This window comes from Athene noctua, chromosome 1 (assembly GCF_965140245.1).
Source record: "Athene noctua chromosome 1, bAthNoc1.hap1.1, whole genome shotgun sequence".
NCBI classification, from domain to species: domain Eukaryota; kingdom Metazoa; phylum Chordata; class Aves; order Strigiformes; family Strigidae; genus Athene; species Athene noctua.
This window is the reverse complement of record NC_134037.1, coordinates 30,120,282-30,143,919: the sequence shown is the minus strand read 5'-3', so window position 1 is coordinate 30,143,919 and position 23,638 is coordinate 30,120,282. Positions and strand designations below refer to the sequence as shown.

The 23,638-nt window shown below is 38.1% G+C and overlaps 1 protein-coding gene across 2 annotated transcripts in view; it reads left to right on the top strand.

Annotated features, from left to right (window-relative positions):
• The window catches only part of KHDRBS2 (KH RNA binding domain containing, signal transduction associated 2), a 382,788-nt gene that overhangs the window by 149,234 nt on the left and 209,916 nt on the right, over positions 1 to 23,638 (top strand). The window lies entirely within an intron of this gene.

Genomic DNA, 23,638 nt, shown 5'->3' with positions numbered 1-23,638 from the left:
GCTTAAGGTAATTATTTGTAAGGTAAGGCAGCTTCATAGAGATGTGACCCAAAGAACCAACTACTGATTGAATTGTGGTGTCTTACTTCACAGCCTGTAGAACAGCAGTATTATGGTCAACACAGAAATAATTACTGCTAATTTCATTGAACTGTATATTGCCTTTAGTAATGTTGTGCATTATTCTGCTTTCCTTTCTGTCACCTCCGTTATTCATCTCAGTAGCTAAAATCGTGAAAGTAATAATATGCCAGAATAGAGGAAAGACTAATCAAGATTTTATGGTTATCATTATTGGTCTTGGAAATGCGTATCAGCATTCACACGTTCATTATGAGGTCTCCAACTGCAATATTGAAAAAAAAACCCACAAAACAGACAAATTAGGCACATAGAATGTATTGCATTTTTTCAGAGATTTCTTTATGACATTAGGCATACTGACACTTCATTGATCCATTTCACATATTTTATGATAATAAATGTTAAATACAGTACAGATTTTATTTCTAGATATTGACAAGTAAAATATTTTATGACTTTTGGCTTACTTCTGGAATTATAAAAAATGGCTCCCTGGATGAATGAATGCATGTGCTGCTAAGTGGCAGTAATTTGCATCAGTACTGTGTCTGCCAACTCCATTCTCAGCCGCCCACTCAGACTATTATTGCCAAGAGCAGCAATTGCCCAGAGAGGGGAGTGTGAAGGGCTTGTTACCAGCTAAAGGTGTTTAAATACACATAAAAAGATAGACTAAGCCCTTCGGTTTTGAGATTGGTCACTCTTCTTACCACATCATTTGAATTTCATCTGATCATAATGAACAGTGCCAGCATGCCCGTTATTACATTTATTCATGGGTATGTCAGCAAAAACAAAATTCAGGGTATTTTTTTCCTCCTCACAGAGTGTTTAGTCCTTAAGTGTAATCTGAAATTAAGTATGAACTTCATGGAAACTCATTCACATAACATAAAAAATAAAGTTCTAGAGTAAAATAGCATTAAATATAGCAGTGATTAAGGCAGTGTCTGTAGAGAAGGCCTTGTAAGTGTCTGTTATCTTAATCCAATTTAAACATTGCTAACTGAAAAGAAAACAAAATCCCTGTGCAATTACAGTGAGAGATAGGAATTATCTGATCTGTGTACATCGCTGTAACCAGTTCCAAGCAGAAGAGGCTGAGAATGATCATGGGATGGGTAATGGTTACAATTAGCATTTCAGAGAGGATATTCTAGTTTGAGATACTGGTAAAACTTAAAATATACTTGACTGTGAGCCTAAATAATAGTGTGAATTGCTACATAACTAAGGAAAATACAACTTGCTCTGGTTAAAACAAGTCCGCTAGTCTTATTTACATGGTATTCTTTACTGATTTAAATACAAAATGCCAAATTCTGGAGGCTTGTTGTGCTTATTTTGTACCATACAAGAAATCAGCTTTTGTATATTGCTGGATGAGCTTTTCTTCTGGATAAATTTTCAAGAACAATATGTAATTTCTCTCTGTAAACTAGATTTTCCTTAAAGCTGTCTGTATTATGTCATGAACCATAATAGTCTCCAGGCAGACTGCAGGCACATGTGCTTTTCCCCCCCAGTCCAGTGCAGCTGGATGCTGAGCTGCATCAGAGAAGCAGAAACATAATTTCTGCTGGAAAATACTAAATAAATTTGTGCCCTAAATCCTTATGTACTTAGTGTCTGAAAAGAACTGATCCACATATTTGGGTTTTTTTAGTGCCAGAATGACAGGAGGCAAATGCTTGGCTCTACAATGAACCACTCTGGCCATAGTCTGTAATTCTGAGCATATGGAGGGGCAATTTCCAGTTCTGGAAAGCAGACTCTGTCAAGGGAGGTATATCTGGTTTTCATAATTTCCTTATCTTTATAAAAGAAATCTGTGAGTAAATTTCAGAGACTAAAGAATTTGGGCTGTTTCTTTTCAGATCCTCAAGGGACACTTTTTAAGAGTGACTTGAGATTTTTAAGTAGCCACTGTGCCTACTGTGTGGAACAAAATAGATTTAATTTTAAAAGGCAATGGAAATGACTTAAAATTAATATTGTGGACAACTACAGTTGTTCATTAAATACCACAAAGCTTGTATATTGGTGTCACAGAAAGTTCTGTTTAGGATATAAGGAAAACTTCTAATTCTTCCAGAGCAGCATGGCTAATGTCAGTACTTAAATCTCTGTGCTTAAGCTAATGTCACTGGCTGTGCAGAAGTTTAGTTTTCTTTAACAGAAGAAATCTCCTACAGTATTCTGACAGGAAAAACAAGCACCATCATGAAACATGGACAGTCCACAAGAGAAGATGATGCTGGGTTTTAGATACTTCTTCCCTTTGATTTAGCATGCGAGACTGTAGCTAAAATTTGAATTATTTATTAGCTGAATAACTTGCATTTATTTTTAAATTATAGAGAAGGCATTATTTAACATGCTGAGTGTAGATGTGACCACTGAGAATTGTGCCCACTGTAAGTGCATAGCCATTTTCCAGTGAGCTGGTAGAGCAGGTTGAGCTCTCACTAGTTTACTGGCTTACATGTTGCCACTGAAGGCTGTCATTCCTGTAGTAATGTAGTATTATAAATATGCAAATACATTATTCAAAACAGGTGTGATGAGATTAAACATAGTCATGTTGAGTTGCTTGACTGTTGATTCTTTTCCATTTCTTTTTCTTCATTTTCCAAACAGCATGGGAGGAGATTGTAAAGGTAAACAATCAAACTGAAGTGACAGGAAAAAATCTCATTATAAGTGGAACGAATTGACTGCTTTCATACATAGATGAAGATTTTCTCTTTTTCAATCATGCAATGAATGCTTTTCATTGTGCCAAAAAAAAAAACCAACCCCAAAAAAAAAGTGAGCTGGAATACCTTTTTGTATATAAACTATAGCAGAAAGAGAATGGATTCTCTAGAAAAATATGTAGTATGTTTTGTAAGTATGTTTCTTAAACCCATCTATTTCTTGAGCTAGTTACCTGCAGAGTTTCATAGGAGAGAGCAGATTCTTGGGGCTTGCACTATTTCTCCATACTCCCTGGTTTTAGATTATTTATATGAACAGTATTTTTTTTATTCAGATATATTATAAACCAATGTACAATAAACAGGCACTAGATAGTATATGTAACTTGGTCTTTGTGTTTTGTGGAACTTCAGGACATTGTCTGGGAGAAAGCAAGATGGCAATGATTTCATAGAGATGGGAGTGAAAGGAAAGTTTTTGTATCAAACCCAAGAACATTTAGAGGCAGAGGTAAAATAACTACACTGTTGTCATTAGAACTGCCTTTAAAGCCTGCTTGACCTGACTGCAGATTGCTGGATCTGAGGGAGAATATGTGGTGAAGAGTCTAAAACATACCCCTCCCCTTCCACGTTTCCCTAAGAACCCTCAACTGACTGGAGAAAAAATATGGATCTAAGAGACACTGGTCTGAGGCGGGACCTCACCCTTAATGACAGGAGTGAGAACAGCTAACAGCATTAATCATAGTCCAGCCGTGATACTTATCTGAAACATGACATCATCTCTTTTTGTTATGTTTTTTTCAGAGAAGATCTGTACCAGAGTAGATGAGACTATGTATGATGAGGCTTGCCTGGAATGACTGTATGTAGCATGATACTAGTAATTAAATGTTATGAATAATGCTGGTGAAAGAGCAAATGAAGGCCATGATCCCAGAGTAATAACTGAAAAGGTGAACAAGGCATAGTAAAAGCAAAAACATGATGAGAAAGGGAAGAAGACTGTCTTGAAAAAAAAAAAAAAAAAAAAGGCAGGTGTAAACCTTTTGCAAAAGAAAAACTCTACCTTGTACGTAATTTTATCTTTTCTCTATTCCATTACATGTGTGACTTTATGATAGAAACTTTCAAAGAAAGAGATGATGAAAATATCCCAGTGAACACAAAATTATGTAGGATAGAGGTATTTAGAGGCTTCAAAATTCTGAAATAAAGAAGGGGGGTGAGAGAAATCTTGAAAACGTGCAAGTGTTGTAGTTGAAAAATTTTCAGAATAAAAAGTTTGTGCTTTTTTTTTTAAAGAATTTTTTTAATTTAAAAATGAACCTAGGTGAATGTGTTTGGAAGAACTGAATAACCTAACCACAATGAAAAGTTTTAATTTTGCTTTAATAACATTTTGAGTGTTACCCAAAGGATGATTTTTGATTGCTTTTCATTGTATAAAAAAAAAAAAAAAAAGAAAAATTGATTTTAAACATGTTTTTTTTTTCCTGAAAACTTATTGTTCATCACCTGCAAGACACTTCTTGCAAGACAGATTAACTGTTTAAACTGAGGAGTCTTACATTGTCTTTGCAGAAGTCACAGACACTCCAGACTTCTTTTAGAATCCCATAACACAGAATTTGTAAATTAATGTATAGCCTGATAACAAGGATAAATATTATATAAAACAAAGCTAAAACACCAGTTGCTACAATAGTACATGGGCTGTCAGCCACACATGAAGGAAAATGTAAGTCATAGTGTTTGAGTCAAATCTGAACACTGATGTATAATTGCCATCCCAAGTCTTGCTTTTTACCTAAAGAAATCCTGTCAACACCAGTTCCTGTTTTGCTCACTTTCTGTTTATTACCCATTTCTGTTATTGTTTAAACTTCCACTTACTTACGTCTCCTGTCCTGGCTATTTGGAGGATGCTGTTATTAAAGATTCCTGTTTCTTTCCTATAAAACATGGGAAATTAGAGAACAAACTTACACTGCAGCTTTGAAAAAACATGATGTTTTGAAAAAAATGACTCAATATTTTGTCATCTACTGAGTGAACTTTTAACTGCTTTCTTCTTCAAGTTGCTGTTTAAAGTAGTTATTGAAGAAAGAAGTTTTAATCATAGAAGAGTTAATTGCAGTAGAACTATCTGCCTTTCATTAATATGTGGATTAAGCACTTTTCCAAAGAAGCTCCACTGCCACTGGACAACAGCTTGTTCCATTAAACAGGGTTTCTTGAATTAGCTTTTCTTTAAAAAACACAGGTGTTAAGAACTTGTTAGCAACTAAAAGGTTCTGAAGTTGGCACACAGAGAACCTACCTAGGTTCTATGATTAATGTATTGGCTTTAGTGTGGTTCATAACTGCCATATTATGCGAGTACCTTAGTAAAGATTTTGAAAATATAGGAAGCTTGCGGTACACACTGGTCTCTTCCCTGCAAATGCTAAATGCCCTGATTGCAATTCTGCAGTCTTTAAATGTATGGTTAAATATCTTACAGGATTAAGTCCATATATATAATGTGAATAGTGCTGAATAACTTTTTGTTTTGAAGCACAAAATATTTTTTCATTAGATCATGTCTACCATGAGCGTAGTGTCATAATAGTGCAGAGTTAATTATCTGATAGCATTCTCTTGAATTCATTGCTTTCATTGGAAGATTATAAAAATAATGCTCAGATAGCCCAAAAGGGAAGAAAAAAGTTGCAAGTTTTGTCTATAGGAGGTGATGATCCAATTACTGCATTATATTCTTTCCCAATCCTATTGCTTTACTGAAATGTGAGAACAAAAGGGTCTTCTTCAGTGTTCTGGGTTCAATAGCCTTTGAGTGTCATTGCCTGTTATAATCGTTTAAACTTATGCAGTATGGTTACATATGCAATATTTCCTTCCAAATGAGAGTGGCAGCATTCTGAACAAGAATAAGAAATTACAAAAACCACTAGAAAGTAAAAAAAAAACCCTGAAAAATCACCTAGTGGTTTGTTGCACCACATTTTACACTGATGCCGCTCCGCTCACGCCAGTGAGGTTGCTTGCTTTAGTTTATGGCTATGGTGGTTAAGCCCGGTGTGTTGTCATGAGGTTTCAGCTCTTATAGGTGGAGATAAAAATTTGTTTCTATAAAGAGTCCATTTTAGTTCTTTAAAACAGAACCTGTAGGTTTACTTCCAGTTACATCCTGCCTACATACCTAATCAATGAGAAGCCTTCTGATATACATCCCTTATCAGAAAGCTCATCTGTGTTAACAAGCATCTCCTCAATATCATTGACCAGTAACTTTGGATTTGGAACCTGGCTGGAAAGATTATCCTTCAATTTATGCAGTTTCAAATGATCTGCAACACAGTAACCCCTGGCTGTTTCAGTTTGAGCTGTAAAATTTTGGGTAAGTCCATTTGTTTCCATTTCTGTCAACTTTATTTGTTTCCTTACGGTATGGATTTTTCCTTCTGAAGGTGGTTTGTCATATTTATGTTGAAGATTAAAGATGTTTTATTTGACTTTCCTCTCTGAGTTTTAGATCCCATTTAAGTACATAGCCCATCTTGCTGCAGAGAGAACAGTCTTTTCCTCAGTCCCTCTTGGGGTAAGAACAGGTCTCCTTTGTTTTGGCTGAGTGGCTCAACAACTTGGACCTTACTTAGAGGAGTCAGGCTTGAAGAAAGCTTTTTTAAAGCTTTTTATCTGTATGTATATGTGGAGAGAAAGAGAAAGATATGTGTGTGATACATGGCTGTAATTCATGATTGAGCATGTCATTTTGTATTATCCAGTTCCTTCTGATGTCTTCTACATAGTAACTAGGGATGTCTGTCTTTTATCAACAATTTGAAATTCCCACACTAGCTATTTAACATTCCACTCTTCTATCCCCAAAAGATGCATAATCACTTCTAAAGTTTCAAGATAATTTCATAACCCATTTCCTAAATCTTTCTGCAGATTGGTAGGAAATTCTTGGTAGATGATACCACTTCCATTTTAAGAGGAGCATAGCTGAAGTAGCATTACTCTCAGATTATCACTAAAGTATTCAACAATGTTCCTTTCACTTTGGGATAAAACTTAGTCTTCTCAAGAGATATGTGGATATGCCTCCAGACAATTGATGTCCTAAATGTGGATGATGTGTCACCTTTTATTCCATTCTGAGTTTCATGCAACAGGAAAAAAACAACAAAAAAAAATCAATGCCAAATCACCCTTTATACCAGAGAAAGATTTCAGTGTCATTCTAGGTCCTCAAAGCCCCCAAATTACTTTTTCCTGTGTGTATACAAGACACTGTGCCTCCTTGTCCCTGCCACAGTGAGTTCCACCTTGCTTGAGCCTCCCAAGTTCTAGAAAAATCTCTTCCCTAGAGATGTGGCTTGTGGTTCGTGTTGCCTCTCTGCTCTGACCTGGATTTAAGGATTTAGGTCTGAAGATCGGGCAGTGGGACCATATGTTGACTATTCCAGTCAGGTTCCAGTTTTTCTCTGGATCATCTCCTTGGTCACTGTAGGAGCATATGAACAGGACTTTGTTGTCCCATTAGAGAAGTAATTTATGTCTCTTAGCAAGCAACCTGTTCCTACCCTCATGGCAGCTGGAATTTTTTTAGCTGCACTTGTATAAAAATTGTTATTTGTGAATGAAGACATAAAATTCGTGTCAGAAGGCTTTTACATGTTACTTATGAAAACAAGTATTACAATATTCTAGTTAGAGCCCAATTTACTGCAGCTTTTTTTCATAGAATTAGATATTTACCTGTATGCAGTGTCCCCTTCTGAAAAGGGACACGGGGCACGAGGTAGGTGTTGTTCCTTAGAGTTTGTTATTACTGGTGCAAGATCTGGCCTACAATCAGAGTCAAGAATTAGCCATCAGGAATTCCTGGGTCACAGAAGCACCGTATTTATCTCCTGACCATCTCTCAGCCAGTCCCTCCCTGAGGCAGCAGTAACCAAAAAGACCTTGGTGAATGCTGGCGTTTTGCTCAGTGAGCATTTGATAGAAAAGTCCTAAATTGAATGAATAAAAACTCTGTGGGCTTTTTGTCTCTCAGAGACAAATTTTGGACTAAATTTTGGACTGTAAATATTGGAAAACAGTCTATAAGTTATTCACCCATGATTTCCTGGAAAAAGCTATAAATACCAAACAATTTGTGCAATTTTGTGTGCTTATTAAAGGAAACTGAACTGAAGGCTCTGACCTTGTTGATATGCTGGGGTTTTTTGTGAAATTACTTGGTATTATATAGCAAAGATTTATATTTCTGCATACCCATGGAAAATTAGAACACATGTTTTTATTTTAAATTGGAAAGATGGTGGAAAAATCAATATTACCATTCCTTCCTAACCCTGACCTTTACTGATGAAAAATTAAAGTTCATAGGCTGGTTACGTGCAAAGGTAGGTTAAAAGAATCAGTAAAGTGAGACACTCCTTTAAGTACTTAAAATGTTTGAAATGTAAATAAAATTTGAAAATTGTTGAAATTATCTCTTTTGACACCTAAGGAAATCTCTAAAATCTCCTCTAATACTCTCAGTATCCCAGAAGTGCAGTTTTTGTACTGCTGAAGCCAGTGGCAGTTTTGCTAATGACCAGTGAGAGGAGTAAATCACTCAGTATTTTGCTGAATGGGTGAATAAAAATTCAAATGCAATCTCCAAATATTTCTCTATTAACTTTTAGACTGAAGTCCCAGCCTGAAGAGGGAGATGTTAGAATGATTGCAGAGATTCAGCCAGATATATCATTTTAAGTATTTCTTATTAACTTGATTCATGGAGTGATATGATACTTCCATGTAATTAGTGATGGCATTTGCAAAAGGGAGTAAGTAAGAGGGCAATTTAACTCCATGTTAAAAATGTCATGCACTAAGGCTGGTAGGAAAATTACATTCTCCTCACAAAAGAATTATATCAGGCCTCGAACAGATGCTGAAAAGTCCTTGTTTTATTACTGATGTAACAGAGTTGTGATATTAAAAGTCTTCATCGCCTCTCTCACATCCAATATTAAAACAGACTTACAGGTTTCTTAGCTCTTACAGGACATTTGTAAAACTTACACTGCTGGTTTTAAAAAGGTGAGACACATTCTCCTCTTTCTGCTAAATTAGACTACTTCCAAGGGGCAAATGTTGAGATAGTGCTTCAGATTTACTCTTATGAATTAAAAGTGATGGAGGACCATGAGACTTTAAAAGAGGCAAAACAAGTGGCAAAAGAGAGGAATGTGGGAAAAAGTGGCCCTTAGTGAAGAAAAATACATATTATTTGAAGTAGTGAAAAATTACATGCTTTCTGTTTTGCCAACTTGTAAACATTTAGTAAATTTTTGACCTGAAAACAATTTACATTTTTTGTTTGTGGAATATCATGTTTTCTAAATACCCTGGCAAAGTAAGCAAAGCTGTGTACACATGTATTATGCATTAGAAACGAGCTGCTGAGTAACTCATCTGCAATTTCCTTCTGCCTGTAATGGTACCAGTTTGACACCCAAAAATTTGAATTTGACATCCACATCTGTGCCAAATTCTTCTTGATTTCAGGTCCTTCAGATTTCATCAGCCATAGAATCATTTGGTGCCCGTTGGCACCATTCAGATGCCACCACTGCCCATGGGGGCCTCTGGTGTCTCACCTTGCCGAAAAGGTTTGGTTGTGAGCCCATGCAGTCAACTGGGAGATTACCTTCTCCTTCACACGACGTTTGCAAACCTGAACAATGTAGTCAGTGTGAGCCCTAACACTACCATCAGTGCTCTTGAAGCAGGCAATAAGTTTTCTTTAAAAAATAAGCTTAGAAAGACAAAATGCAGCACATGAATATGTGTGAGAGAGGAAGATTTAAAAAAAGACACTTTTGTCTATTATATGTCTATAAATGTATACTTTTTCAGAACAGTAATTTATTTTCCAAGTTATTTTATTTATCTATATGTGACTTCATAAAGACCAAGTTTGATCTTGCTGAGTTTTGTTTTACAATTTTTATCCTTGCTATTTTACGTATAGATAAATGCAAAAAGAACTGCTTTGAATTATTTGTAGCAATTACATTAAATCCCAGTTTTCCATGCATAATGTTATCTGTACTCTTGAGGATCATGATAAATGCTTTTAATATACTTTAATGGGTTACTGTTACAAGGAATTTTGCATTGCCACAATAGAGGCAGCATTACAGTAAATTAAATTACAGTGCACACAATTAAATAGAATAATGAAAAAAATCAGACTTGGAGCAAGAGCTCTTTGGAGTTCTCTGAAATTCAATTCCATGATAAACATAATAGGAGAAGATGGTGAGTGGAATTTGGATAGCTAAACTAGATATTATTTTGTTTGTAATATCTCCATCAGGGATTAATGTTCTCTTATTCAGAGACATTGATTAGTCTCTAGATTATTTTTCTGATTGATTACTGTTGTAATGTAGCATTCCTTTTTTATATATCTACCCAACATCAGTATAACTTTTGAGCTATAACTTCATTGTGGTACAGTTGTTATGCGATCTGCAATAATTTGTGACTTCTTACTGACACCGTTAAAGAAATCTGTACAGATTTAACTTGAGTTTATAGCCATATATTACCAAGCCCTCTCCCCCACCACCTTCTTTTCATCTTCCCTGAAAAAGAGAAATATTAATTTTACATATTTGTTGTGGTAAGGTATTAGCTGTCTTTTTCTACCTGCCAATCCACAGCCATGTGGCGTTCAGATCACAGCTAACCCTTGCAGGAGGTTAAAACCTTTGAGGGAACAAAAGCACAAACGCCAATATGGTGGTTGCTATTTGCTCAATTTGTTAATTGCGCAATTGCTTTATATCCGCCTTTCTGTACATCACGAGATCTTTAGTTCCCTGTTCTTTCCGTGCATCGTGAGATCTTTCATGCGCCTCTATTCTTCCTGTACATCGCAAGATCTTCCGAGTGCCTCTCCCTACACATATTCTCAGACAACAGCTACTTTCCAAGAACACTTAAGCATGAGATACATTTCAGTTTTACCAAATACAGCTAAAGTAGGGCATGCGTACAGCTCTGGACAGTCATTTTTTTGAATATGCAATGATATTAACAACTGCTATTACAGATTTTTTCCTTATTTTTCTTATTTCTGTTATTTTAATTGGAGATGAATATGAATTCAATCCAATATGGAGCTAGCATTTGGACTCAGGAGGAATATAAATGTTGCATTTAGTTGTCATCACTGTGTGGCTCCAGCTTTCATTCCTAGATTTTTAGTTTCCCCACAATGAAGGCTAACATTTCTTGCCCATCTACTTTAGAGGTATCTACAGAGAATTAATTCATTGATAATTAGAAATCTCTTTACAAACACTGCATGTTATTGCACTAAATTCAGAATTTTCTGAGTTCAGATGAGTGAGCTGTTATCCCTGCAGAATACATCCCACTCATAAGGACACCTGTGGATGTGCTCAGTGCTTTCAAGTTTTTTGTTTGTTTCTTTGTTTGTTTTAATTCTGGCATGGTATTTTACCTATTTATAATTTGGATTTTCCATTGATCTAAATCAGGTTAACTCCATTTATAATCCAAAAAATAATGAATTTTTATTTTTACAGAATTTGGGGAGAAGGTGGGAATGGTAGCAGCTAGCAATTAAAATATGCACACAAAGCCTTAGCCTTATCCTCATCTTTTGCCTTTCACGCTGAGAAGTTTATTTGAAACCAAGTCTTTAGAAGTAACCCTGGCACTTAACATCAGGCCCAGATGTCATACATTTTGTTTAGAAGACATAGGAACATGGTTAAGGTTTTTTTAGCTTGTGGATGTGCAAATGCTTTGCTGAACTTAAGCCTTACAGTCAAGTCCTCCCTTCCTGTGCTTACAAACCCTTCCTGTGAAAGTCAATGGCTCTGTGTTGTGTGTGCTTTGGTGCTCTAGCAGATTAATGATTTAGGGGATATCTATAACTTTTGAAGAATTTTTTGAAGTGGGTAAAAAAAATTATTAATATAAATAATAAATGTCTGTTTTTCTGTCCAGCTAGAGGTCCCAGTTCATCTCCTGTTACATTAAAGAAGTCTGTTACCACATGTTTTTTATCTGGCATGAGAGGAAAAGAAAAATGATGTTCCCTTTGTACTATGTTGTTAATACTTCTCCAGAGGTCTCTCCGCAGGGTAGGGAGATATAGGGAATGGTCAGCAAGCCTTACTTCCTTAATTAAAAACATAATTAACATGTAACTCTCTCAGCTCTAGAGTAACACTGGTATTATATGGAGTCTTTGGCTATTAAGAGACTTGTTCCATACGTGCATGTATAAGTCCAAAAATATGTTTTGCATTTCTTTAAGTCGATGTAGCAAATGTGTGATCCTGAATAGTTGACAATAAATTATTCTGTTTCACCGTTTCAAAGCAAAACTGTTGGTGTCAACTGTTGCAAACAGAATTAATATTTTAGTTTGTTCTTTCAAAGGTGTAGCTACAATTGCTAGAACACTCTCCACAGAAATTAATCTCTTGCAATCGTCACACAATGAAGTATAGGAAGCTTTTTTTTTAAGCTATTTTTAAGTAGGACACTCAATCATGGTACTAAAAAGTCCATGGTAAAGAATGATGTGATATTGAACCTCTAAATCAAAATCTTTTTTTTGTCCCCTTGATGATCCAGACTCCAGATAATTTGTAATGAGGATCATAGGAGTCTCCATCTTTTACAGTTCCTCTACTGAAAATAACTACCCTTTCTGCCATCTTCCCTTTCCTCTTTCTTATTAGGTGAGCAGAGACACGTAATGAATCTGCAGATTTGCTTTCTCCTCCCCTGATGCAGACAGCTATCACAGGAAATAAAGGGGTGTCTCACAGTGCTAGCTAGATTATATACAGTCTTTATACAGGCTAATAATGTAGATGGATAATACTTATTATATACACCAGATAATTTTTTGTGAGACATTTATAATGAGTTTTCCACTATTTCAGTTCTGAGTGGTCTGCTTGTCCTGTGGCTACTGCCAGCACTACTATGCAAAAATATGGATAAATTATCACATGTGAACTCTTTCTTCTGAACATCACAAAATGCACATGTGGAGAGAGATTCCTCCTTCAGCTCTCTAATGCAGGTTACTCTGCAGGCCCTCTGTGTAACGAATGTCAGCCACCTCCATAAGACAGTCTATTTCCTTTTTGGACATCCTAGATTCATGGCATGCATCACACTGCCTTCACTGACTTACATAACTAGCTTAGGCTCCACACCTAACTTTTGGGGAGCTAGAAGTACGTGAGGTGGATACTGGCTGTTCCTGATCACACAGTCACTGAGGGAGCAAGACTATTCAAAATTCCTATTTCACTTTGAGGAAGTTAATTCAGTCCAAGTTCTAGAACTAAGAGAGAAAAGCATATGTCAAAACATTTCTCTTGAGAATCCACATTTCTTCAAGTTTTTAGTGTAGAACTAGTCATTCAATTTTTATGTTTTCTTGTGTGAATGGGAATTTTATTCATTTTCATCCACCCGTATGTATTCCTTAAGTATTTGTTACATCCCTACGGTTTGAGAACATAAGACTCCTGTGTTTAACTCTGAATTCATAGAAAATATTTAATGGGTATTTCAGTCCAAATAGGTGTATGAAACAGAATTTTCAAACTGTCCCTTCACACTAGAGGACATATACCCTACAGTAAACTTTGGCCAAAATTAATAAAAAAACCCAGAACTAAACCCCAAACAAACAAACCAAAAAACCCACAATGTGACTTAGAAAGGAAGTAGGAGAGATTGAGGGCAACAGTCTATTCTAAATTCATTAAACAATTCCAATAGAACTGAAGAATATCTGTTGAAACAGAATAACATTTACTGAATCTGATTAATATATGCCATATGATTAAGTACACAGTCCAAAATTTTTTCTTAAGAACACAAAAACATCTGTCCCAAATGCCAGCCTAGCCATTCTTTGTAACTTGAATTGCTCTGTGAGTTGTAGTGAAAATATTGAGAGTTTTGTAGATTTCAGCTGGTTGGGGCACTCAACTCACTATCCATAGATAATGTGCAACATGAAGAAAATTCCATGTATATTCAGAGTATATTATGCATATAAGTGTCCAGGAATTTCAAAGTAGCTTTTTCAGGTGTTGAAGAAAACTGCAGTTAATATAAACTTCTACATGTGGAAGTAAAATTAGAATTTCTTGTTAACATATGCTCCTATCTTTTTCAAATTTTGTTTGGTAACAGAGCTAGAAACATTGGTGCCATTGGAAAGATACCCACAAAGTTACCTAACATACCACATTTATAGTGAGGAATCTGTGCTGTCCAAAATATCACAGAATCACAGAATCATCTAGGTTGGAAAAGACCTTGAAGATCATCCAGTCCAACCATTAACCCAACACTGACAGTTCCCAACTACACCATATCCCTAAGTGCTGTGTCAACCATATCATTCATACATGGATGCTTTTGATGTTTTTTACTTTATGCAGGTGTCCATATTCATTGGAATATCATTTGTAATAATAGTTGTCCTCTTATTTTGAAATATGTGGGTGAAATATTAATATTATATATTCTGCATCAAATTTAAAATAATGTAGAGAATGAACTTATAAATTATGGGGTTTTTAAATGAGGTCCAAATGAGATAATTGCAAACTTCTTTGGGGTTTACCATTTATTACTTTCCTGCTTAGTCTACCAGATATACAATATGTACTATTATCTACAGATACATATTCAGATACAATAATTTTAAATGCAAATTCACAAGTAAATGAAAATGTTTACATTAATTGCATTGAAGGATATCAGTATTAAGAATTGCTAGAATAGTTTATAAATAAGGTTCTGAAATCTATCCACAAATAGATTTAAACTGTTCACACATGACTGGGAGCTCATATCCAGTACTTCAAGTATAGTGAATAAGGTGTCATTCATCATCAGGTCTATATGGAATTTTGGCCTAATACATATACGGAAATATATTTCAGACATATCCTGGCAATCTATTAATGAAGGGTATAGTGTAGAATAATAAATAGATTAAACGATTTTAACATATGTAGATTAAGAATGCAGCAATAAACCCTTCTATATAAATTTAGGGGTTTTTTTTTTCATGTGGGTTTAAGTTAGAAGGGGCTCATGATAGATCCTAGACCATGGTATTTGTTGTATGGACTTCTGTTTCCATACTGATCTTCTCCATGTTTCAAGTATAAAATTTGCTTGTACTATATATCTATAAGGGCAAATTTGCACATTTTGCATTATAATATTTGTAGTACAGCACTAAAATCTATGAGTTGTCATACTACACTGAATTATTAAGTCATCTAGTGTTATTTCCTGGCTCTGGAAATAGTATTCAGTTTTTAGAAAATTATGAGGGGAGAAATAGGGGCAAATAATATTCCTGGATAATTGAAAAAGCTAATATGATTGAGGAGAGGATTCGTTTCTATCACACATAAGTTATCACCTTATACCATGAAATATAAAAGCAAATGACCCTTCTTAATACATTAGCTAGCATAGAAGCATATGTTATTCTTTTCCATTCAGCATGCCTAATTAAATTTTGCTAAGCTATTTGTGCAAAAATTTCTTGTTGCATTGTATCAAGAAATGTCATTAGAAAAAAAATAATCTTCTGTGTCTTTGGAATATATTATATGTATGGGACTGGAAGCATGGCAGGAGTATTGCAGGCAAATATTAGAAGAGACTCCTGATACCAGAAAGAAAATCTAAGAATATGTTTAGATAAGAGTTGCAACAAAGCTCTGACAGGTGATACCAGTCTAACAGGTTTACATATCTTGAGTTTGATTTATTTCTTTCATTTCCTGTAAGTTAAAGAAAAGGGTTTATAGACTTCAAAGAAGCATTATTGCTTTAAGACTCAAATATTATGGAGCATGAAAAACTGGGACTTCTTCCATACACCATGATATATTTGCAGTAGTTTGTTCCTTTATTTCTGTGAATAATTCGTGATGTGTGCTCTCATTTAAATTTTAAATATAGAAGAGTCATTCATTATATGTTGAATAGGCCACAGTTAAGTGTCATTAAAAAGATGCATGTGCTTCTGGACTGATAGGAGTGTATCTGAATGATGTGAAGTGTTAAAAATTGTCCTGCCAGCTTTTGGCATCTTAGTGATAAAAATAAAAATGTTGAGACTACACCTGGTTACTTTTATATTGTTTATTCTTTTCTACTTTCTTTAGATGCCTTTGATGTCAGGATTGCTGTGTCATTAGTTGGACCTTTGAGCTGTTTGTAGTTATTTACATGTGTGGGTTGTTGTTTGTTTGTTTGTTTTTTTTAACATAGGATTTTATTTCTGTCCTATTTATTACTCTAATCTCAGTTCAGGAAGATCTGGATAATTTCTAACCCCTTAGACGTTTATTCTTTCTGTACCTGCACAGCCCCTGTTGTAGGCCTGACCTGGAGACACCAAATTCTGCATGAGTCAGAGGACATGTGCGTCTTTGCAGTTTGAGGAGGCTCATGCATAAAAGCGGGGGATACTTCACCTTGTTCCATGCATTGCTATTCATGTCATTACAGGTGAACTCCTGCATTGTGCCATCCTCCGGGAGAGGCTGTGAGTCTCCACTGGCTATAGCCCAGGGAATATCAGTCTTCACATTTAGTTAGCTAAGGTCCATGCCTGAAACTAGGTGGTGTGAATACTACTTCGATATACACAACATTACATTTTCATAAGAATGAGCTTAAGCTACTTCTTTGGCAATGGTTATATCTCACTGCAGCATATTGTAAAATATATGGATGAAAAATGGGACATGAGTTGGCAGTGTGTACTTACATCCTAGAAAGCCAATCACACCCTGGGCTGCATTACAAGAGGTGTGGCCAGCAGGTTGAGGGAGGTGATTCTCCCCCGGTACTCAGCTCTCATGAGACCCCACCTGGAGTGCTGTGTCCAGCTCTGGAGTCCCCAACACAAGAATAACATGGACTTGGTCAAGCAGGTCCAGAGGAAAGCCACAAAAGCAATCAGAGGGATAGAGCACCTCTCCTATGAGGAAAGGCAGAGAGAGCTGGGGTTGTTCAGCCTGAAGAAGAGAAGACTCTGGAAAGAACTCATCCCATATATAAAGGGCACTTATAAGAAAGACGGAGAATTACTTTTTAACGGGGCCTGTAGTGACAGGACAAGGGACAGTGGCTTTAAACTGGGTAGATTTAGATTGGACATAAGGAAGAAATATTTTACAATGAGGGTGGTGATACACTGGCACAGGTTGCCCAGAGAAGCTGTGGCTGCCCCCTCCCCGGCAGTGTTCAAGGCCAGATTGGACGGGGCTTTGAGCAACCTGGGCTAGTGGAAGGTGTCCCTGCCCATGGCAGGGGGTTGGACCTAGATGAACTTTGAAGATCCTTTCCAACCCAAACCATTCTGTGATTCTGTGATATAAATGCAGACTTAATTTGAGCAGGCAGAAGATATCTGGACTTGCCACATCTGGCCTGAATGTTTATGTCTACCCTAAAGAATAGTAAGAGCATAAAGTTTTCACCTTATTAAGCTCCAGAGACTTCACAGGTAGAGGCTGGATCTTGAGTTTGAATTCAAACCCATATTTCAATAAAGTCCAGATATGGTCAGGTATCTTCTTCAGTGACTTTGGACAGGATTGAGAGAATAAAATCTCCAGTGCCACTTATTTGTATTCTGCTGTTGCTGCTCAAATAGATACTGATGTGGGAAATCTCTGTTGTCACAGATTTTGTGTCTGAAAAACATCAGTAGTATAGTTTTCAGTTTTGCACATGATTCTTATATAATTAGATTATTATGATTTCCAGAATATTTTCCCACACCTTTGTCCTGTTACATAGTTATTAATGCATTCATATACTTACTGAAATCTCATTAAGAGGTTTGGATGGGATGAATTTTTGAAAGGCTGTAGTGTCATCATTGGAGAAAACTTCTTTACTGAGCCTGAGAAAGATGCTTTTTGTACAAAAAAGGTAAGTTTTTTCTTGTCTTAATCAGACATTAAGATCAAAGTCACCAAGATGAGTAAGAATAATAGTTCCTAAATACTATATTACTGTTTATAATATTCTAAATTTGTATCTAAAACCAAAAAATAGGCTACTTGACTGTTATCAGTTATGTTCATGTGTAAAAGAACATAATAAATCTCACATTGCAATTCTTACATAATTATATCTTATTATCATATCTTGTTTCAACTTTCACTGTATGACACAGTGAAATACGTTCATATTGTCTCTCCATTCCTATTGCTTCACTGGTCTTTATTTTTCTGTTGTTCCAAAATCTTATGAATAGGAATATAATTTCAAAAGTGGTTGGAGCATTCATTTTAGGCATTTCATAAAGATGTTTCTGGCAGACTACTGGTTCAGGTGAACAGTCTTTAAATGCTGCATTTCAATTTAATTTTGATGCAGATAAGAAAGACTTACCAAGTAGATTTTTTAAAAATTACACCACCGAGTCTTTTGTGCAATATAATGTAAAGAGAATGCTGAAATATAAAGTGACAATTTTCTAGAGGATATGGAGATTGCAATATGGTATAAAATATTTGGCCTAACAGCATATATAATTGTCCTTTGAATTTGTATGTAAACTCTGAAACCAAAAGTGTTCCTGAAAATGGAAAATAACTTCTTAATACCATCATTTGTCAAAGATAAAATTTTGAAAGAAGTATCATTACTAACATATTTAGCCACAATAAAAGAAATAATTAATTTAGATACAGTGTTATCTCTGACATGGTACCGCAGAGAACATAGATTTTTAAAAAAATGTTAAAATGTAATATAATGAAGCTAGCAAATGAATGTGGATTTCATTTAAAAAAAAAAATACTGTCGAGATTGAATAGGGTATAATTTGGGAAAAAATAAATATCCCTCTACCTGCCAAGGCCATGCAAGCCTTGGCAATGTTTTTTATATCAGTTTTCTGCTCTACTTTCACCAGTCCATCTTTTACACTGCCACTGACCATAAAACTTTGGCCATCTCATCTAAATCCATGCTGTGGGTGAATATAATTCCTGATTCGGATGCATAAATGTAGGTGGCTACATGGAAATGAAGTGTATAAACTCCTGTTGGAAACAGTGCAGATTTAATGAGCAGCATCACTGAGGTGCAATGATCTCTTCATCTGACTAGATCCAGATGCCTCACTTAATGCAAGCTGAATTGTTCTCTGGATAGTGTTATTTGCTTAAAAGTGGGTGTCTAGTGCCATTTAAAGTGCCCTAGGGTATGTCACCTGACCTGTACTAGGACCTTAGCACACACTTCCCTCCCACCCTTGCTGTGTTTGTGAAATTTCACATATCCACTGGTGTGACCTGGCACACCCCGTGTTACGTGCCTCGTCCTGCCTGAATAATTAATTACCTGTTGTATGTGTACTTTTGGCATATGGGTATGGTTGTGGACCAAGTATTTTTTTCAAAATTTAGGGGATTAATGTTACTTCTGTGACTACTCCTAATTTCTTAAATTCTTTTGAATTTCTTCTCACTAGATTTAATTTTTTAACCTGGTTTCTCTTTCCTGGGCATACTTTGTTTTATATAATGTTCTGATTCAGAAGTAGTTTAGATGGAACATAATGTGGAATTTCTAAATCCTTCTTGTACCACTGATATCTACTATGAATGCCAGTTTCATCACATTTGGAAGTTTAAACAGAGCTGCTTTAATATCTGGTTCTGCAGTTTCTGTGTTTTCAGTCCCTAGTTTTGCTGCTAGACTGAACTTCTGAGTCTCCTAAATATTTTACTAACTATTCAGTAGCATTCATTTCAGGCCACCAGCATTGCTACTGTGTACACAGCAGTTGTCTTACTTGCTATGTCATTTCTTGTTGTGCTTGAAAGCCCTTTTCTCTTCTCTAATCGCTGGGCTTTGGCAGCCTGAGGCTTTGAAGAGTAGGCATGGTGCCAAATTCTCACAAGCTGTCGGTCTTGATTTCCAGAGTAAGCCTTGTAAAGAGGACGCTGTGGATAACATCACCAGTGTTAGGAAGCACGGCTCAATGTTTTTTCACATGCACACAGTCTTCTTATTAGTAAAACCCAGCATCGGTAAGCACGATGTCAATTAAAGCAGACACAGCGGTAATTGGGGATTGGCAGCAGCCACTGCATCATTCTTCTGCTGTTTCTCCTCTCCCTGGTCCAAGGGGGCTGTCCTCCAAAGCACGTGCAAGAGGTAGCTACACGTAGCTCAGTTTACTTTCATTGAGAAAGTTGATGCATATAAAATCGCCTTTTAAAGCATAATATCCCATATAGGAGTCTGGATTTTCCTCTGAGAATTTGGTCCTTCAGAAAAGAGGCAAAGACTGGCACTAGTTAACTTGGTGAGGAAGGGATAACCAGTCCAACAGCCTCCTGACCAGTCTGCAGTGCCATGAAAATCTTACTGGGAAATTCTGGAAGTCCTGGAAAGATGAAGTGGCAGGTGACGGCTTGAAGACACATAATTTAGTAGGTATGAGGCACCATTTCACAGAACTGGCATATAGAAATAAACATCAAAGTACTGTCAGAAGTGTTGTGTTCTGCTCTGGGCCTATCCCACTGATGAGCTCTTCCATATTCTGAGTTTCAGTTTCCTGACAGAAAGGAAGCACGCATTTGTTTCGGGCCACACATACTCATTCTAGAAACTTCTAAGTTGTTACAAAACAATTTAGGGTTAGTGAAACTGCCACCTTAGGGAAACACAGTAACTAATGATGAGGAAAAGGCTGAGGTGCTCAATGCCTACTTTGCCTCGGTCTTTAGCAGTGGAACTGGCTGTTCCCTGGACACCCAGCCTCAGGAGCTGGGAGATGGGGAGGGGAAGCAGACTGAGGTCAGCACAGTTGAAGAGGAGGTGGTCAGAGACCTGCTACACCACTTGGATGCACACAAGTCTGTGGGATGGATGGATTACACCCAAGGTTGCTGAAAGAGTTGGCAGATGTGCTTGCCAAGCTGCTGTCCATGATTTACCTGAAGCCATGGCTAACTGGGGAGGGCCCATTGGACTGGAGGGTGGCAAATGTGACACCCATCTACAAGAGAGGCAGGAAGGAGGATCCAGGAAACTATAGACCTGTCAGTCTGACCTCGGTGCCAGGGAAGGTCATGGAGCAGGTCATCTCGAGTGCCATTAAAAGTCATATAATGGACAACCAGGGGATCAGGCCTAGTCAGCATGGGTTTATGAAAGGCAGGCCGTGCCTGACAAACCTGAGCTCTTTCTATGACAAGATGACCCAACTACTGGGTGAGGGAAAAGCTGTGGATATTGTCTACCTGGATTTTCAAAAAGCATTCGACACAGTTCCCCATAGAATTCTCATACAAAAACTGGCTGCCCATGGCCTGGATGAGCGAACGGTCTGCTGGGTCAAGCACTGGCTGGATGGACGGTCCCAGAGAGTGGTGGTCAGTGGAGCTAAATCCAGCTGGCGACCGGTCACAAGTGGTGTTCCTCAGGGCTCAGTGTTGGCACCATTTCTGTTCAACATCTTTATTGATGGTCTTGATAAGGGCATAGAGTGCATCATCAGTAAGTTCACAGATGACACCAAGTTAAGCAGGAGTGTCAATCTGCATGAAGATAAAACCATAGAATCATAGAATCATCTAGGTTGGAAAGGACCCTGGAGATCCTCTAGTCCAACCGTTCGCCTAGCACAGTTCCCACCTACAGCATATCCTTAAGCTCTAAATCGACCCTACTCTTGAACACCTCCAGGGATGGGGACTCCACCACCTCCCTGGGCAGCCCATTCCAATGCCCAACAACCCGTTCTGTAAAGAAATATCCAGTCTGAACTTTCTCTAGCGCAACTTGAGGCCATTCCCTCTTGTCATGTTGCTTTCTACTAGGCTAAAGAGGCTCAAACCCAGCTCTCTGCAGCTTCCTTTCAGGTAGCTGTAGAGGGTGATGAGGTCTCCCCTCAGCCATCTCTTCTCCAGACTAAACAATCCCAGTTCCTTCAGCCGATCCTCACAGGACATGTGCTCCAGACCCTTGACCAGCTTTGTAACTCTTCTCTGGACACGCTCGAGTCATTCAATGTCCTTTTTGGAGTGAGGGGCCCAAAACTGAACACAGGAATCGAGGGGCGGCCTCACCAGTGCCGAGTACAGGGGTAAGATCCCTTCCCTGTCCCTGCTGGCCACGCTATTGCTGACACAAGCCAGGATGCCATTGGCCTTCTTGGCCACCTGGGCACACTGCTGGCTCCTGTTCAGCCGGCTGTCAATCAACACCCCCAGTCCCTCTCTGACTGGCAGCTCTCCAGCCACTCCTCCCCAAGCCTGTAGCGCTGCTGGGGGTTGTTGTGGCCCAAGGGCAGCCCCCGGCATTTGGCCTTATTGAAACTCCTCCAGTTGGCCTCAGCCCATGGCTCCAGCCTGTCCAGGTCTCTCTGCAGAGCCTCCCTGCCCTCGAGCAGATCAACACTCCAACCCAACTTGGTGTCATCTTCAAACTGACTGAGGGTGCGCTTGATCCCTTAATCCAGATCATCAATAATGTTAAACAGGAGTGGCCCCAAAACCGAGTCCTGGGGGACACCACTCGTGACAGGCCACCAGCTGGATTTAACTCCGTTTACCACAACTCTCTGGGCCCGGTTGTCCAGCCAGTTTTTAACCCGGTAAAGGTTGCGATTGTCCAAACCTTGAGCAGTCATTTTTGCCTGGAGAATGCTGTGGGAAACGGTGTCAAAAGCCTTGCTAAAGTCAAGGTAAACAACATCCACAGCCTTTCCCTCGTCCAATAAGCAGGTCACTCTGTCATAGAAGGAGATCAGGTTTGTCAGGCAGGACCTGCCTTTCATAAACCCATGCTGACTGGGCCTGACCATCTGGTTGTCCCACATGTGTTGTGTGATGGCACTCAGGATGAGCTGCTCCATCAGCAGATAGGGAGGCTCTACAGAGAGACTTGGATAGATTGGATCCGTGGCCCACATTAATGAGATGAGGTTCAATGAGGACAAGTGCCAGGTCCTGCACTTGGGCCACAACAACCCCATGCATGGCTACAGGCTTGGGGAGGTGTGGCTGGAGAGCTGTCTAGAAGAGAAGGATCTGGGGGTTCTAACTGACAAGCAGCTGAACATGAGCCAGCAGTGTGCCCAGGTGGCCAAGAAAGCCAACGGCATCCTGGGGCTTGTATCAGCCATAGTGTGACCAGCAGAAGTAGGGAGGTGACAGTCCCCCTGTACTCTGCACTGATGAGGCCACACCTGGAGTACTGTGTCCAGTTTTGGGCGCCTCAATACGAGAGAGATATCGAGGTGCTGGAGCGAGTGCAGAGGAGGGCAACGAAGCTGGTGAAGGACCTGGAGAACAGATCTTATGAGGAGAGATTGAAGGAGCTGGGACTGTTTAGTTTGAGGAAGAGAAGGCTGAGGGGAGATCTCATCACTCTCTACAGCTACCTGAAAGGACATTGTAGAGAGGTTGGTGCTGGTCTCTTCTCACAGGTGATTAGTGACAGAACAAGAGGGAACGGCTTTAAACTGCAACAGAGGAGGTTTAGACTGGACATTAGGAAAAAATGTTTCACGGAAAGAGTGGTCAGACAGTGGAATAGGCTGCCCAGGGAGGTGGAGGAGTTGCCATCCCTGGATGTGTTTAAGGGTCATTTGGATGAGATGTTGGGGGAAATGGTGTAGGGGAGAACTTTGTAGAGTAGGGCTGATGGTTGGACTCGATCCCAAGGGTCTTTTCCAACCTGAATGATTGTATGAT